General features: G+C 40.3%; 1 protein-coding gene across 36 annotated transcripts in view; it reads left to right on the forward strand.

The window, feature by feature from the left end:
• The window catches only part of MAP2 (microtubule associated protein 2), a 366,938-nt gene that overhangs the window by 150,004 nt on the left and 197,804 nt on the right, over positions 1-19,130 (forward strand). For 33 of the 36 annotated variants that reach the window (XM_090044877.1, XM_090044879.1, XM_090044884.1 and 30 more), the window contains one exon: positions 12,952-13,018. The exons of 1 other annotated variant lie outside the window; for it this stretch is intronic. The gene's annotated coding sequence lies outside the window, so the exon portion shown is untranslated. Of the gene's footprint in view, positions 1-12,149; positions 12,635-12,951; positions 13,019-19,130 lie in introns of those variants that run through there. 2 more of the 36 variants (XM_090044867.1, XM_090044870.1) reach the window with 2 other exon arrangements.

The raw sequence follows: 19,130 nt of genomic DNA on the forward strand, positions 1-19,130 counted from the left end.
AGCTGCTGCTTTTCACCCTACAGGCAGCTGCATTCCAGAGATGATGGAAGTAATTTTTATGTACAAATAACTTGGAAAACCTTTTTTGCGTAGTGCTTGGAGACCATGGTAAAACAAATTTGCTTTCATGTTATCAAGTCCAGGTCTCTATTCGATATAAAACTATGTTATACTTGGTATAACAACTGATAGACCCTCAGTGGAGTTACTCCTGATTTTCACATTTGTAAGCAAAAGGAAAATGAGAATCATTATATCAATGCAGGAAATTTATTTTTACGGTGATGAAGACAGGAGTCAATCACAAGAAGTTAATGAATAAGCCTGCTGAATCTCCTATGTTAATTTCACAGCAAATGTAACCGTCAAAATCCATTGAGAAATACATTCAGGGTGGTCATCCATGAAAGGAGCCTTCAGTGTGATTATGTGATTGAGATGGATCAGAGGGAAGGTCAATCAGGATGTCTGGAAATAGGCACTGTACTGAGCATAGGACTGGGAGTCAGCAACCCTTATACAATAAAAGAACACATCCTAGATCTATTGTATAACAAGTGCATTTACACATGCTAATGCTGCTAGATGGGTTTACTCCACAGTAATTTACTGTGGAGTAATCCGACCCTAGGCAGGCATTTACATGTGCAGGCATTTAGGAGCAGATTTGCTGTCAACCTGCTGTGCCCCTGTGCAGCAGCCGGGGGAGCCCCAGGCTCCTAGCAGGGACTGGGAGGTTGTTCCCTGCCCCTGGGAACTGCCTGCTGCCAGAATGGGCTTTGATGGTGGAGCCCGGGCTAGGGCAATGTCCCCCTGCCTACAGCTGGGAGCTCCTCACCCCAGCTCCTCAATCACCTGTTGCTGGGACTGGGGGACATTGTCCCAGCCCAGGCTCCAGCACTGGAACCTGCCCCAGCAGCTGGCAGCTCCTAGGGACAGGAAGCAATCTCCTGTCCCTTGCTGCCTGACTAACTGGGAGCAAATTTGCTCCCAGTCAGCCATCTACATGTGCCTAACTGTGCAGTAATTACTCTGCAGTTAAATTTTAACTGCAGTTGCAGGTAGTAAATTAACCACATAGCGGACCAATTTACTGTGCAGTAAGCACCTACATGTGTAGATGGTGATGCTTACTGCACAGTAAATTGATCTACTGTTCAGTAAAGTATCTCATATAGATGGGTGCACTGTGTAGTTAATCCATGTTTTTGCTTTGAAAAGGTAAAATGTGACTGAAGACTTGATTTTTTGTGTAAATGCTTGTACAAAAATACACAGAAAAGGTAAGGGTTGATGCCCTTGCTAAATAAGAACTGGACTAAAATTTGAGGCGAGACATAAAGAAAAATCATGAGCACTTTTTTGATAAAATTCAAAATTTTAAAGTTTTTTTTAAAATATTGGAATTACTATAGAAAGTTTTCAGTTATTTCTTCAGTTTGTTAAAATGGCAGTAATTGAAATGGTCACAATGTGAAATGTCAAGGTAAATGTAATTCAAATGCAAAAAATGAATCGGCTAGCTTTCATTCAGATCTATTTAATGTACTGGGTGTTGCTTGTGATTTTGGTGGGGACTTTATTGTTGTCATGGATTGGGTATAAAATAAGGTAATTCAATCAGAAGCAGAAAAAATGTTGTTTGGATTTATTCTTGGGGCATGTTTATATGGGAACAGTCAGGAGAGCTAATTCAAATTACTTTTTTTAAGTGAATCATTTAAAACCTTGTTAAACCTTATGTGGACTCTTCAACTTAGAATTAAGGTGGTCTTAACTGAGTTTTGCACGCTGTCTTGGAAGTGAATTAAAATAATTCAGAAGAAAACTCCCGTAATTGTGGATGAGCCTCTCCAAAATGTCCAAGCATACATTTAAGTGGGATTTCACTTTGAATTCACAAAATTTTAGTTATTTGAAAGTAATTTTCTTTAGTGTCCCTGTGTAGACATGAATCTTAAGTAGAGTACTGGCACAGATGACATCTTTTAAAAGGAAGGAGGAAGTCCTGCCAAGAGGAGCACAGGGAATTTGCTGTAGTATATATAGGGTACTGTATTAAAAGACAGGAGAACAAAGTTCTGATTCAGCAAGTGATATAGATGAATGCTTAATGTTTAGCACCTGAATAGACCCGTTGTAGCCAACAGTCGTATTCAAAACTTAACACTGAAACTTGTTTATGTATCCTGCTGAATCAGGGCCATGTTTTGTTAACATGTCTAACTGATAGTATATATGACACTACTTTAACTTTTCTTTATTTCAGTTTCCCCAGCTGTAAAAAACAATCCCTGGAGATAGAGAGCGATCTCCCTGTACATGTACATGTATGTACGTACACACACACACACACACACACATACACACACACACACACACACACTTTAAAATCCAGAGGCCATTGAAATCAGTGGAAACACTCCAGTTGACTTCAGTGGGGCTTGGATCATGTCCTAGATATCAAACTGTTGTTTTTATTTACCTTTATTTTATTTTAAAAATTCAGAATATGAAGGAACTTTCAAAGATGCCTACAGCAATGAGAATACACAGGCACTCCATGGGAAGGGAAAAGGATATTATTGCATCACTAAAGCATTATGCTGTGCTCCACCTACATGGATCAATATGACCGGTTAGTCCCATTCTTATCAAACAGACACTTTTTGGGAGGACAGAGTTGTTAAATTGCAACTTCCCTTCTCAGACTGACAGACCATTGTTGCATTTGTTTCTGCTTGACAGCCTTTTACATAACTTTTTGCTAAGTGAGAATCTGTTGAAACCACTTTCTCTAGATCTTACTACATGTTATTTCATTTTCTTTTGCTTATGCAGCTGGTCTCGCTGTCAGGTAGTCTGAATAATCAGAACCAAGCAATAGTTTTTATTCTCTTGAGTGAACAGGTGGATATGGAAGAAAATGGTCAACGATTAAAGAGAGAAGGCAGCTGTTAGGAAAGCAGGCTTTTAAAGGAAGAAGATGTGTAGCTAAAAGTCTAAGCAGTGAGAAGAGAATTGTCTGAGGAGAGCTGGCTGGGTTCATTTAGCTTTCAGCTGCTTTATTAACAGAATGGAAATATGAGATCATGTGCCATTATCTTTGAGACTCTGGCAGTTCTGGGCCCAATTCAAGAAAGCATTCCTTTTCAGTAATGCACTTCAAATGTGTTTAAATCCCATCAAAACCATTAGGAGTTAAGCATGTGTTTGAGTGCTGCTCTGCCTCCGTGATGGGGCAGGACACATAACTGGATTGTTTTGCACTGTGCTCCTCATTCTGCATTTATTTAAAGTCATGGTAGCTCAGTTTTAATTGCATGTCATGTGAAATCTAATTGAACAAAATAATTCATGTTTTCAGAAATACTTTGTGGATAATTTCTGACAAAGGATAACAACTAGAGCTCTCATAGTGAAGTCTGACAACTTAATTAGGTCATATAGTATACTGAAGTACAAAATGAACTGACACTTAAACTATATCACCATAACCTTTGATATCCTACAGGAGCTGTTTTCTGTCTTGATTCATTCATCAGCAAAAGGATGGGAGAGAGTGGTCAGCTGTAATGAAAATAAGAATGCATGTGTCTTGTCTTACTAAAAATAAGCCAAAGTGGTAGTGTTTAGAACCAGATTCAATATAGGTTATATCTACTCTGCATTAGATTGCATGTTGTTGATCGTCTGAGAGAACTTTTAACTATCTGGCTTGGGTACTGATATCAGTGATGTAGTGTAGATGAATTATACCAGCAGGAACTGCTGATGCTCAGTGCATCTTAGGATCATGCATTTGCATCATCATGTGGTGACGTGAGTTTTGCCCATCCCTTGTTTACATGATAACAAAAACCTATATAACTTTGCCTCCCCACAAGAGAAGAAACAAGAAAAAAACTTAAGGAACAAACTCCTTTCTTTTGTCTACGTCCTCTAGGACAGGGGTAACCAAGATATGATCTGCAGACTGGATCCAGCCCATGAAGCCATGTCATCTGGTCCCTGGGGCTCCCTGCAGGTCTTATTTTCTACACAAGCATGATAAACTACCTGATCTTTCAGTGCTTCCATGAGGCTGATATTCAGTTCATGATCTTTGTGTTCTGCTCCTCTGTGATTTCCCTTTGTTTTTTTCACAATACTAATTTATTTTCCCTGTCTCATCTTTTGTAAATGTGGGACTATATTCCAAAATCAGTTGATTTGCAAGACACTGGGTACATCTACTTACTGTGCAGTAGCCTAACAACACTGCTAATACGTTACTGCGTAGTGTTATTGGGCTACAGCACTGTAAGCATTGCAAAAAAAATCCCATGCACCAGCACTACTGCACAGTTACTGTAGTTACTGCGCATTTAGTTAGTACTTCATTAAGCAAATACTAAATATAATGCACAGTAACTACTGCATATTAATGAATGTGTAGACGTGCCCACTGTGAAGCATGGGCAACTGGTGCCTCCTGAGCCTGGGGCATCAGATCACCAAACAGGGGTGGGGGTCCCTCAGCGGCTGATCGCCGAGCCAGCAGCAAAACCGGAAGTGCACTTCCAGTTTTGCAGCTGGTGCTTCCACGGGGTGCACGGCTAATCTCACGGGGTGCACGTGCATCTGCATGCACCCCCTATGCATTGCCAATGCTGTGAGGTAATCAATGAATAGCAACTGTGGTGCTCTTTATAAGTTATTTTGTTAACTGAGTTCTTCAGGGTCCCACATGTGAGGGAATAGTAATGCTGATTAAAGCCTAATGTCTTGATGTGTCATAGGAATGAAAGGAGGACGCTAAAACAAGTGCTCAAAGACTTTCTGAATAGTGGGAGACTTGGCACATGCTTTAAATGCTTTCCTGAGTTGGAGCCAAATACAGGACACAGTGGACAGAATCATTACAGTTGTCACTATACTTGTGAACATATTCCAAGTCTGCAAGGTCCCTGACACCCCATTTCAAACTCTTTCTAGCAGAGACTTACAAAAAAAATTGTTCCCTGGATTTTTGATGCATGCAAAGTATCTATTTAGATACTTGGATGGGATTACCAGCATCAATTTGATTTGGAAATTTAGAAGAACTGAACTTGGATCTCCAGATGTGAAAGGTTTATCAGGATTTTTAGCAGAGAAACTCTAAGATGGGAACCTATACTGGCTTATGAGAAGTCAATGAGCTTTTTATTTTATCATCTAATTTCCAAGGAATAGATATCCACATTACAGAAACTAGCCACCATAATTGACGCTAAGGATATAGAAAATGTAACTGTTGTAGTTCGCTAAATCACTGTGCCTGACCCCAGATGAAACAGGTTTAAACCTGCAAACATTGGTATTTCATTACTGATCTGCACTCCCCCTGAAGAAGCAATTCCTCCCCTTTTAAAGTGGTAAAACATTGCAATTGTCCATAGTCTAATTAACCATATTATAGCCTCAGTGAAGAATTAAAGGGTTGAATTCTCACTGAAATATGATGCATCCAAGGCAGGGTTGTGCTGCACTGTTGAGTTGCTGTGTGAAAGCTATATTAATGATGCCATGTATAAATTGGGTATTTTAGAGTTTGTCCTGACCACATCCCCAGTGCCGACAGAAAATGTGATGACAATGTCACTCAAAGATGTCTTTTTGTAGCTGTTTTCTGGAATGTTTGTCAGTGGCTACAAGAGCCTAAAGTTGCACAAAAACATTCATTTGCACTGGTCCTTAAAATAAGAAACCTAGTCTTTCCTTGTAATAAAATAAGAATGAAAAGTGTGTGTTTGCCTGAAAGCTTCAAAGGTCTCCATAAAGCATCAGTTGCTCTGAGAAGCATTTTTACCATGATTTGAAAATCTTAGATCTTCAAATGAGGTGGCAGCAAAAAAATGGAAATCAGAAGTAGATTTGAGGAATATCTGGACAGTTGCCGTTTAATTGCTTGGATTCACAAAAAGATCATGACTGAATAATCTGTCTGACATTTTAAAAACAAGTAACAAACTGAGATGTCAGAGGGCCAAAGAGTGAACATAATTTACCTAGATCAGGGGTATCACATCCATCAGGCTCCATAGGCCAGATGGGAGGCATGGGGCCAGTATGCAAGCTGGTTTGGCCCCACAGACTGGCCCCAATGCCAGGCATCACAGCACATAGGCAGTGCACAGATAGTACACACCCTGGACTGGCCCCATGTGACATATATAGCACATGGGGCCAAGACCAACATATGCTGCATGCAGGGCCAATCTGCTACATCATATGCAGTGTTTAGGTACAGTCCAAGGGTTGCAGGCAGCACCACAGGCCAGATGATATGTTTTTGTGGGCTGGATCTGGCCCATGGGCTATATCTTTGACATCCCTGGCTGGCTTAGATTATAAAACCCCTATTAATAGTGTGCTGCATGGAGTCTAGCTGCAAGGTCGGTAACTTTCTATGTGCTTAGGTATCCAGTGCAACAGGTACTTTTTGCAGAAGACAGGGTGAAATGTAAACAGGCAACTTGTGATGGGCAGTAAGATGAATGGTAGGTCTGATTTTGTTTACTTTGGGAGAAGGGGCACGTGAATTTGCTGGGGATACAAAGATGGGGGGTGCCTTTGGTACAAAGGAAATGAACAATACAATTTAGAAGACATTGGATAGACTAACGGTGTGAGATGGGGAGATAAGTTATTTGTGCATCAATTCAGTATGAATGAAATGCAACAAGGATACTAGGGACAAAACCAGGGCTGCTTTGATCCTGAAACTTTCCACATTTTTTTTTATCTTCTTCCTTTGGGTACATGCTGAGGCTAGTTATGCAGGCTGCAGCTTTTCCTTGCTCCCATCACTGCCTTATTTTTACTTAAACTTTTCTATATGAGTAATCATAGATATATTCACTGATGATGACTCCTGATTCAACCATCCTCACTGCAGAGCTACTTTTCATAAGGCACATATATGCATTTTGAAGAATAAATTCCTTTTCTTCAGTCTTGTTTTTTCTTTCTAAAGAAATGGGAAACTTGCAATAAACTGGTCTCCTTGCAGAGCAATGCAAAAATCAGACTGCATATCCATTTATTATTACTGCAACAAAACTAGCAATGCTGGATAAAATAGCTACTTATAATTTAAAATGTCAGTGCAAGAAGACGTGTTAAAATATTCATCCCTTCCCAGTCCTGCTTTCAAAACTGTGAAGCTGTTTCTGTTCACACAACTTGTTCCTTCTAATTTAAGGTCATGATCTTAGTAGATGCCACTCTGGGCACTGCATAACATTTCAGCTGAATTTTCTCTTGTATGGGTGCATGTGCAAGTGCGCACAATCTCTGATAGAAAACAAAGATTCAGTTTCTGGTGTGGTGGCTGGTATATGGCAGTGGTCTGAATAGAAGGTACTAGGTTGGGACTTAGGAGATCTGGGTTTGATTCCTGGCTTGGTGACAGACTTTTTTTCTTCTTAGTTATTCTTTTCATCAGTTCCCCATCTGTAAAATTTGAAGAATACTTTCTGTCACCTCTTGCCTGCCTTATCTATTTAGCTTATAAAGTATTTGTGACATGCACTGTTTATTTTATGTATGTCCAGTACCTAACAGAATGTGGCCTCATCTCAGCTGGTGCTTCTAAGCAACATTGTAATACAAATAATAGCAAAAGTGATGGTGCTTTATTGTTTATGAACACTAGAGTTTAAAATAAAAACTAAACTTTAGAGTTCAGGTGACACTTAAACAAGGCATGCAAATGATCTTTTCTTACTCCCTGAAGGAGATTTCAGCTTACTTTTCTCCCTTCTTTATGGGTAAGTTGTTAAAGGTGTGCACTAGAAAATAATGGTTTTATCATTTGACCCCTGGCAGACACTTAAATAATGGTGCCATTGAGATCTGAGGAATTTTATGTTCTATTCCAAATATCATGTGATCTTTTCCACATAGGCTAGGGACAGATGTTCAAAAAGACTGAGCCTGAATTGATTCAATCTTTGCAGGTTAGTCTAACCTGGCTAGGTTAAACTGGTTTGTAACTGCACAGATATCTCTTTTGAACTGAAGAAATGCAGGCACATGCCTGCAGTGGCTTAGGCTAGAAGGCACGGGGTGCTGAAGCAGCCCTTCCTTCCCTGTGACAGTGCTGAGCTCAGGTGCTGTGGCCAGGCCCCAGCAGGATGCTCTGATTAGGGAGGGGGTCCCCCTCACACACACACTGGGCATTGAGTTACACAGCAGGGAGTTACACAGGGAGTTGTTAGCATTTATCACCCCATCAAACAAAACAACAGCTTCTCTTATTAGTTAAAGCCACTTTTTCCAAGGAAGGAGTGGAGGGACATTACCACCTACTTGTTAATGAGCTCCAAAAAGCCCTAAGCCAACACTGTCTTGTCTGCTTTTGTCCCATTTCCCACACCATGGACCACAGCCAGCATGTGGTATGCTAACTAATGCTGAGAGGTATCTGTGTAAGGTAGAGGGGAGGAGGGAATCCCTGCTTGAACAGAGAGGGGGCAGAGAGGAGCAGGAGGAAGCCAGGCAGCTGCCTGCAGTCTCTGCCAGAGCTCCGGTCAGGGAGCAGAGAGGAGGGGCTAGCCTTGCTGGGCTGGAGCAGAGCCCTGTCTGGAGTTGCAAAGCACCTGGGATGCGATAGGACTCTGATTTAACTTAAACCAGGAAGGGGTCTGGGACAGACAGTGCATTAAGTATGATACTACATTCAACCAAGTTCATATCAAACCGGTTTCAGCCATTTTCAAACTGGTTTATATGCACTGAACATCTGTTCTGTTATAGGTTTAAACTCATTCCTGATCACTTAAATTGGTTAATGTGTAATGTCTGTCCCTAGCCATATAGGCTAAGTCCAGACGGTCAAAAAGTTCAAGGTTGAATTGATTCAATCTTTGCAGAATAATCTAAACTGCATAGATTGAACCAATAAGCAAATGAACAGATTCCAGAAATGCAGCCTGCAGTGCCCCAGGCCAAAAGCTGGGGTGCACTAGAGCATGTTTTCCTGCTTGGCTGGAGCCGACAGTTTGGGCCAAAGCTAGCCCACTCACTCTGGGGGGATGGTTTTCAGGGGAGATGCAAAGCATCCTGGGATGCTAGGGGACTGAGCTAACTTGAATTTGGAGGAGATCTAGGACAGAAGTTCAGTAAACAGATTTAACCTAAATCAGTGAAGTCTGATACTACATCCATCCAGGTGTATCTTAAATTGGTTCCAGCCATTTTGAAAGTGGTTTGTGCACACTGAATTTCTGTTGTGTTACAGATCTGAACTGGTTTTGAATCACTTATACTGGTTTATGTGTAACTTTTGTCCCTAGCCATAATGTAGAAAATCATTGTGGTTGGTTTGCCATTTTATGGTGCCAGGCATTGGCTGAACATGTTGTAAATTATGGCACAATTAATATGTTAATCACATCATAAATGTAACATCTGCTAGAGGCCTCAGTCACACATACATGCCTCCATTAGTCAGTGCCATGATTTATCACTATTTTAACCTCAGGGGAATGGGGAGGGTTTCTACTGAAAAATGATCTTATTTCATTATCCTAATTTACAAGAATTTTATATGGGGACAAGCTCATTTTGTGTGCAGTGACATTTGTTGAGATCATGAGTACCTCAAAATGTATGGCCTGATCTTGGAAAGAAATGAGCTCCTTGTGTTTGGTTGAATGCCCTCTGCGTCTTGCACAATATTGTCCTTAGTGATTTCTTTCTCATCAGGAGTTTGTGAAATTCTTTTCTGTGTGCTATATATGACTTTATAGAAATTTGTAAGGGAGTGCTTCTCCTATATGATTGATAAGTAAAGCAATCCATTGTTTGCCAGGGAGTGACAAAATTGAAATGGTTTGCTGTGGACAGGGTCAGTAGTTAGGGTTTGTTTTTTGTTTTTTTCCAGGAAGCAGAGTTAAAGCAGTTTGAGGGCTGTCTTCAAGAAGTCCAACCTCAACTGTACTTTTCCTAGGTATATAAAGGTTTTGTTTTTCCTATCTCTAATTTTATGAAAGAGTTGTATACCCTCAAACTGCTGCTGACTTTTGCCTGTGATAATACGAAACTTTTGTGGCTAAATGTTTTTTTCTTTTTAAATAGTTATAGCTTTGGACTCCTTATGCCTGAAGGAAGGAAGTTGGGTTTTGATTACCTTTTCACATTTTCTGAGGCCCCAGAATGGGCACAGGAGATGGATGCTGCCTAGGGATGTGCATCAGTTTCTATGTAAGGCTTAAGACAGGACCCTGCATTGACAGTAATCTTTAATAAGGCTTACAGGACACCTTTCTATTCTTCTCCTTCACCTGTCTTGTGTTTATGGGCCTTTACCGCAAACCTTTAGAGTTTGATGGAGTCTGGTGGTACCTTTTGCAGAGAGGGCAGCATGGAGGAGCTGAGGAACAGCTCAGTGCTTTGGGGGAAGGCAAGGAGACACTAGACATAGGGGCAGGTAATTATTTCGGGCAGAGGGCTGCTTACTGAGTTTTGGCAAACTATTGAGGGCCACATGAGAGGCAGCCAGGGACAGGTAAATATTAATTTTCTTAATTGGGGGAAAGAGGCACCCACGGGCCTGATAGAATGGCTTGGTGAGCCTCATTCGGCCCCTGGGCCACATTTTGCCCATTCCTGCGAGCCTCCCTTGCTTCTGCAAGTGAGAAATCAAAGCAAGTTTCTTTTGATGGGCCACAGGAAGGTGGATGGAAGGAAAAGTCAGAAATATGCTAGAGTTTTCCTCGATTCTTTCTCCTACACTTCTGATCTTTCCCTTTCCCCATCTCTTCCAGGAAGATAACTTGTTACACCTTTATTTTCAGGCTCACCCATAACCAGTGTCTCATGCCTGCCGCTATTGGTGACTGGTTTCTTCCATTTCCTCATGCTCCCCCTCACTGGAGGTGTGTTGATTTAGTGGGAAAAGATAAATTTAGAGAAGCAGAAAAATTGTTACATGTGCCCTGTTTAAGGGAGCAAAGGAAGGCAGTGAGGGAAGCTACTGTCAGTCTTTTATACTTAATAGACCTCCCACTACTGTGGTCCTTTAGGGATATCCAGACAAAAACACCTCATGGAGCTCATGTGGAGTGGGAACAGGGCAAGAATGGTGGCTAGGGGGAAGAGGTTAGGGATGCATTGCACCATCTCCTTATGGACCTCCTAAGGTGAGATCTCCCAGTAAACCTGAGGAGGAATATTGGCCCCTCTCTACAGCCTTAGGGGCATGTTAGGTCCCTCACATGGCATATTAGGCCCACAAGACATGTGGAACTTGTTATGCCCCCTCAACTGTCTTTGGGTAGGAAAATGATCCCATTTTCCATTGACAAACCTTCCTAGCAATAGGGTTGCCTTGTGAGGTCCAGCTAAGGTAACGGGACAGCAGTCGATGTGTATATTTAGACTCCTGATCCAGTAAAACCCTAAATCTTAAGCTTTACTAGGCCCACTGGCTTTACTAGGACTGAAGTTAGGCATGTGCTTGTGCTTTGCTTGTTTGTGTCCTTAATAGCTTGGATTAGATGGTATTTTATAACAAAATTACAACTTCGTAAAGAAATTTAGCTTCATTTTTGGTCCTGAAGTCCAAATCTCAACCTGGTTATTCAGACTGACCAGACTGATCTTCCCTCTCCCCTCCACCCCCAACCTCTTTTTTTCCAGTCTTTAGACTGTCTTGCTTTAGAGTGTTTTGCTTAAGGCCTTTATCTGATTCTTGTCAAATTTGGATAAAAATAAACATGTACCCTGGCCCTGACCTAAACTGCAAATTTTGAGGCAAACTTGTAAGTCGCACAAGTTTGCTTTCAGGCTGAAATATGGGGTGGCTGCTGTCTATCACAATACTGGTTACACAGAGCCTAGCTTACATTCATGCTGCTTTTGCTCTTCAGTGACTTCCCTGTTTTTCTTTATTGGTAGAAATAAGAAATATAGATTCCAATAACTGAGCAAATGACTTGCCAACAAATTCAGGGACATCTCAATCAAAAAAGGGGACAGTAAAATCAATGTGTGGTTCCTAATCTGTAATGCAGAGATTGTCAAATCCCTCAAGACTTCCTTTTCAAAATGTACAATATGTAAAACCTGTTTAGGATTTGGATTGGTATAGTCACAGAAACCGTGTGGTGCTGCTGCCTGTATGCAGTATGTGCTAGTGTGTATGCTTGGCAGTGGCACAAAGGGAGGCAGTTGATGATATTCATAGGATTAAAGGCCTGATTCCTGAGGACACACTTGGTTGGATGCAATTACAATGCCTCTCAGGCATTTGATACCAGAAACCCCTTGACAAACTGTTTGAGCAGACGCGAGTCGCAGCATCCTATTGTGAGTGAATGATGGCGGAGCTGGCTGGCTTGTCATCATTCTCGAAAATTCTGTGGCCAGTGAACTCCCTCTTCCTCTCCCACTCGCCCTCTTTTCCTTTTCACCACTGCAGGGACTTTTTCTAATTTGCAGTTTTCCTTTTCCTGACGTACACATGGTAGATACAAGCTGGTGGCTTGCAGACTGCATCTGTCTGGAGATAGGCAGCAAGCTGATGGATAATAATGCTCCAGGAGAATGATTATGCAGCAGTTATTTAAGGATAGCTTTTTGGGGTATGGCAGCGCATGAGCTGGTAATGATTTTCTTTTTAAGATATCAGCTTTATGTGATTTATGAACATTTAAAAAGACACCAGCATTCTTGTGTAGAATTCAGGATTCAGTCTGCTGAATGTTTAGAGCTGCATTAGTACACATTGCATTAATTAAAAATGTATATATAATAATGATGGTATCTCTTTATATATATTCTCTGTGTGTGCATGTATATTATCTGTATATCTTTGTACCAGTTTAATGAAAACAATTTTCTTCCTCCCCAAAGGCTGAAGAAAAGACTGTTGCATCAAAAATAAAATTTTTTTTTACTCTTTTTGGCTTATTTTAATAGATTCGTCAGCCTGCATACACTAATTTGACGCACTGACTAGGATTTGCTTTTTCACAGATCAAAAAAGGTATGATGGCACATTTTATTTTAATATTTTTACAAGCATTTAGGTATTTGAAGGTTATTGCTGATAGTGTCTTCTAGTAATGTCTGTATTGCTTCATTCTGTCATATTCTGCTATGCTACATCTTTGCATAGGTATTCAGTCTGATCTTACTATGTACACTAAAGTTATTTTCTACATACATGTGTAAACTCAGACTGCTTGATTTGTGTTGACTGCACTGTCAGATTGGGCATTTCACCCAGGGGAAGCTAGCAAAGGCTAAAAAAAACTTCATTACCTGTCTGCCTGAGCTGATTTAATAGCCCTGTGAAAACTGTGTATAAAATCCTCCATCTGCATTGAGATCAATAACATTAGAAATGGGTTCTTCTTCATACAGGTTTGATTGTGACATAAATCTGTGCAGTAGGGGTTGGGGTTAAAGCCAGTGACTTGCTCTTATCTAGTAACAATCTATCACAGAACACACAGCTGAAGGCAGAGATAGCATAATATGATGCATCACATTCACGAAGCAAGGAAGGGAAATCACTAACCCTTTCAGTTCTGTCAGAATATGTAAAATACCTCAGCTTGTGGTTTCATGCATGGAATTTTAATATGCTGCCAGTGAGGGGCAACGCTGGAGTAGCACGTCATGTATATTTTTTATATGTCATTCACGTTTAGGAGTCTGCTCCTACATGATGATACAAAAAAGGCTAAATCTGTTTTTTAGGAATATTTTGTTCCCAATACATAAATGCAAATATGTAGTCATCTCTTTCGTAGTATCTCTGTTTTGCTTGAATTCTTTGATGCTAGCTTCATAGAATAGTGAAAAAATAGTGAACCCTGCTTGTGAGGGCATGCCTTCATAATGAGGACTTTGCAAGCTGGTATGTTTGGGTGGGATTTTCAAGTGCCTATATGTCTTAGGAGTACAGATCATATTGGCTTCCAATGAATCTAGTGTTTTTAAAACATTTAAGCAGTTTTGAAAATCCTACCCTTTGTCTCCTGCCTAGACAGGGATATTTATGATCATCACCTATTCACCTTTTACCTGTTATATTTCTCCCAGCTTTTAACCCATAACCTTCTGTGTTCACTCTACACATTTCCTCTTCTTATACATGTGTGTTTGTTAGGATGGGCCCTAAATTTTCACATACTTCACTACTATGTCTCATCTAGCTTTCTAAAGGGCATTGCAATAATGAGATTAAAAATAAAAGTAAAGACATTTTCAAGAAAGACAGATCTTGTGGTATTACTAGGTGGGATGAAATCAGGAATCATGGAAATTGTGTGAGAATGCCCAGTGTTGTAGTCCAGTACCCAGAAATGAGACATTTGATTAAGTTTTGGGTAAGCATGCAAACTCAATAAAACTTTTGGCCTGGACTTCCTGAGAATTGTCATCAGTGCTGTTAATAAAAGACCACAAAGTTCACTTTGAAATCAAGCTAATAATACTTTTATGTAACATAATGTTGCCAATCATTTTTCACGCACAGTTGATATATAGGTTCTATTTCTGACGCAAAGTGAACATGGTCTGCAGGTTTTCAGCTGGTCAGCTAATCCGTCCTAGTTCTCACATCACGGATAGTAATTTCCTAAAATTTCCCTGTTCTCTAGACCATTTTACTTCTTGTTGAGGAGGAGGTGCTTTTGCTGTCTTACGGATCTCCCTGGATAAATAAAGTTCTTCAAAGGAAGTCTTCATTTGTTGTTTTTCAGAGGCTTCTTTTGAATAGTAATCTGTCCCTGATCTGCATTAACATTAGACTTAGCAAAGTTGAGGGGCAAGGGCAGCATAATGTAAAAACAAAACAAAAACAGGATTCATGATAAATAGCTTCAACAATTTTTTGCAGCACAATTCAATTTTCCTTTCCTCCACTTTTAATTTCACTTCCAGTATCCAAGGGCAACAAGCCAAACTGCAATGTAAGTCCAGGTTCATTAGTGCTTTCCAAATTGTTTCAAGGACTAACAGTACTTACTGGTTTTGATGTCAATATTTAAGGTTTTGCTGCAGCATTGGAGACTGGGAAAAGAACGTTCTATACCCAGATAAAAATATACAAATAAAAGTGATGTCATAGTTAGCAGGCCAAACTGAGCTGCATAGTTTTTCACACAATCAGTGAATGATGAGTCAGTATCTGACAATGGGCTCCCTTTGGATTGATATTTTTCATCTCTTATAGGAATTCTTCTTAAGTATGCAGCATTTTACCAAACCTTTGTGATCTGAAAACAAAAGTAGTTTCAGTCATGAGTTTCTACATTAGGTTTGATTAGGGAAGATCTCATTTTAAAAAAAGAAAAAATATATATTTAAATAATTTTGAAGCATCTTTATTTTTCTTGAAGGACATGTTGCAGTGTTTGCTCTGACAGGTTTCTGCTATGCTAACTAAAGGTATTTAACCAAAGTTATGAACAGTAGCTGCACAGTGGTGAAGAAAGCTTTTTGAAATGGCAAAAAGAGGAGCTCTGTTGTTTTATATAACTAAATACCAGAAGCTAAAGTTTACAGTGGCAGTGATGTAGTAGGTTACAGGTGAATGCTACAGCCAGATTGACGCAGGGCCCTAAGAAATACCTGGATTCTGTATGTCCCTGCTGTTAGTTTCATTGGGTGTTACACTGGTGACGATGGTCTCTGTCTGTCTTAATTCTTGAGATAAAGTAGACATCTCCCTAAGAAGTTGAAGCAATGCAAATTCTTAGACTATTCCTTTTAGAAAGAATTAACCTTATTGAAAAGCTTAGCTTCCTATTCAAGTTCATTGCATAGTTCACCCCTGTTAGTATTGTCTTTTCATAAATCATGTAAGGAAACATCAAGCCAAGTCCCTGAACATTTAATGCATAGTTTAGCCTTTTAATGTTGACTATAAATAAGGTCCCCCTTTACAATATCTGAATGCCTCCAGCATCCCTATGAGGCAGGGAGCTGCTGTTGACTGTCATTGTACTGCTAGGGAACTGGAGCAGAGAGAAGCAAAGGCTAGGTCATACCTAGAAGGTCAGCAGATCTTCCAGAGTTAGGCTGGGGAATGGAGAGACTTGTAGCATGGGTGGGCATTATGCATGGGCTTTAGAGGAACCTTAAGATGAGTCATAATTATCAGCTTAAATGTAGCCTAACTAGCTTGCTTAAGGCCATATAGGCAGTCTGGTGGAGCCTGCACTTGAACTCAATTCACTCAAGAAGAAAGCTTGTGCCTTACCCTCCAGAGTATCCTTCTTCTAGTCCTCAATGGAAGACACCTCTTGTCTTCAAAATCCTGCAATCATTCTCAGGAGCTTATGAGTGGGATCAGTTTTTCTTAACTGACATAGCTCATCAGTGACGCTTCCACTGTAGGCCGCCCACAAAGATCAAGTGCAGAATGAGACTGGGTAAAAGCTTGACCCTGGATCTTTCACATGGCTGGAGCGTGCTATGAACTGGAGGGTACAGAGTGGTTGAGGCCCAGACTTGGAAAACTGGAGACAAGGGTTCTACTCTTGTTGCAGGCTGCATGTCTCTGTCTGGGAACATCATTGCATCTGTCTGTTCCTCCCTTTTCTTATGTGTTCAAAAATAGAAAAAAGGTGATGCTAACTTCTGCTTCAGTGGGGAATTCTCAGTGGGAGCCTGAATTCCTGAAGCTGGTAAAATGTTTTGAGATTCTTGAATAGAAGAAACTTTATAAAGTGCAATATTTCATTGTTGCACTTAGGTAATGCAGTGAAGGGAAATTAGTACTTCAGAAACTTAGAAGTGGCTGTAATAACAGTAGTAATAATAATAATAATAATTAGCAAAAAAGATCTGACATTTTGTTTCCCCAGGAACTAACTTGTTAATGATTTTGTTCCCTGTGGAGCCTCTTTCCATGTAAATAACATGGTGATCTCACATACTGAGCAGTTTCAAGGCAGAGATGATGAATAGAAGCCAACTGATTCACCTGTCCTGTGCTACACAAAAGACTGTTCTTTACTGACAGAGGTCTCTCTGCCTGGAGAGAGGTTGGTATGTGAAAGCTGTGAAAACTAAGAGGAGATTGCACTAGCAGAAACAAATAAAAATACTGCTGGCTCACAATTTAAAATCCTGGAACATTCTCTGAAAGGCTGGATGTGTTAACTAACCCTCACTCTCATTCCCTCTTGTGATCCAAAGAGAGCTTATTTTATTATTTGCCACCCAGTAAAACCTCTAAAGAGTTGTGCACTGCAGCATTTTCATTGCCATTTTGGAGTTCATTAATAGAAAACTTGTGAGAAATCATGGGCAATTTATTTTAATGCACTAAGTGACAGTCAACTCTAAATCACAAACGCTTTTTAGATTTTTCTTCTGACTCACTGCAGTTTTTGCGGTGAAGTGATTTTTTGGATGTAGCGTTTGGTGAATCAGGTTAATTTATATATCGCATATATTCATGTATTAGCAATTGAAAATGTTCAAATGCCTCTTTGGCTAAAAGAGAAATGAGTCAGATTTAAGGAAGCTCCTTGTGACTTATTTTTTGATACACTAGGTTAAGAAGTTCCCTAAAGCACTTGCAGGAAAGGAAAATAACATGGGAGGAGAAGAGACTTGCTAGGCCTGCATTTTATCTGCGGGATAATCTTTCCAAGATTATTACCCAAGTTCCAGAGATTCCTAAGGCACTTAGGGCCAGGTCCAAAAAGGGGTGTTACTTACTAATTACTAGGAAACGATGAGGACAGGGAGGTGTCTTAAATTCCACCCCTTATGGAGCTTACCTGCCTTACTATTCAGTGTTTCCAGGAGCTGCTTTTGTCCACTCTAGATTCTCAGCCCTGAACCCTCTTCTGAAGGTAGGTGCCTAAGTCCTTTCTTTCAGAAGTGGAGAAGGGGTGAACTGTTTCTCTTTGCCATCCCCAAAACCACCCTTTTCCTACCCCGCAAGATGTTGGGGTGTTTGGTGCTGTCACAAAGTTAGGCTATTAGGGACTCCTAGGTGGGGATTTTGAACATCTAAGTTTTGGTTTTAGGCAGAGATGTTTAACTTCTGGCACGTGGGCTGAATCTGGCTTGCAGGGGCATGCAGCCCACAGGGCTCTCCATGGATGAGATAATTTGGCTGTTGGGGAGCAGTGGCAATTAATACAGCCACCCTCCCACACTGCCAAATTCCCAAACCCCTACAGGGGTCAAAGCCAATCCATACCCCTTCCCCCACAGGGATGGATTTGGACTGGGCCATGTGCCCTCTTCCCTGTGATGCTGTACAAGCCCTTTCCCCCATGTAGATGGATTGGGGCTGAGCAAAAGTATTTTCTGGCTATCATCCTGTTTACATTGGCAAAACCCTATTTTACTGTATAGGAATCTAATCAGTCCTTTTTCATGTTTTATACTATTTTAAACTGCTTTTTACTCATTTTTTAATATAGAAGGACTTTCTAATATTATAACTGTCTTTATATTGGTAACGTTGCAGTGCAGAAATATGCAGGCAGGTTCTGAGCCGGTATGAATCAGCGTTGTTCCATTGCAGATGACAGAGATATGCCAATTCTTACCAGCTTGGGATCTGGCTGCAGTCCATAGTTTAAAACCTGGAGCCTACAAAATTTTGTGCCCATGTTGATCTTTATATCCCATGAGCTGTCTTACTGACTTCAATGGGATTATTTCCAACATATAAAGTTAAAAATGAGTATAAGTCTTTTAAGGATTGGTGCCTAAAATGTTTATTATGGAATGAAGGAAACTGTGAGTTGACTAATAACTGCTTCTTTCTTGCAACTGTATTTAATTTTTTTCCCATTAATTTGTAAATGCAATATTAGTATTGTGGGGTTTGTTTGATTGTATGCTTCTAATTAAAAGAATGGGAAATCAGTAGCGCTGTGCCTTGGTTTAGTTAAATGTTTGTTTGAAGGCTCACTTACCTGGTATGATTCTAAAAGTTAAAAAGCGATCGAGATATTTAATATAAAGCCATCTGGGAAATGGCCAACAAAATGGAAAAATGGCAGAAGGTGAAAGATTTGAAGAGCTGTTGTTAAGTGTTACCTGCCAAATTCTTTCCTTGGATGCACTTTTCTTAGAGCCACATTGTCACTTCTGTGGTTTTGCCCTGCAATTAT

This window comes from Crocodylus siamensis, chromosome 4, assembly GCF_052110815.1.
Source record: "Crocodylus siamensis isolate JL-2025a chromosome 4, ASM5211081v1, whole genome shotgun sequence".
Lineage (NCBI taxonomy): Eukaryota > Metazoa > Chordata > Crocodylia > Crocodylidae > Crocodylus > Crocodylus siamensis.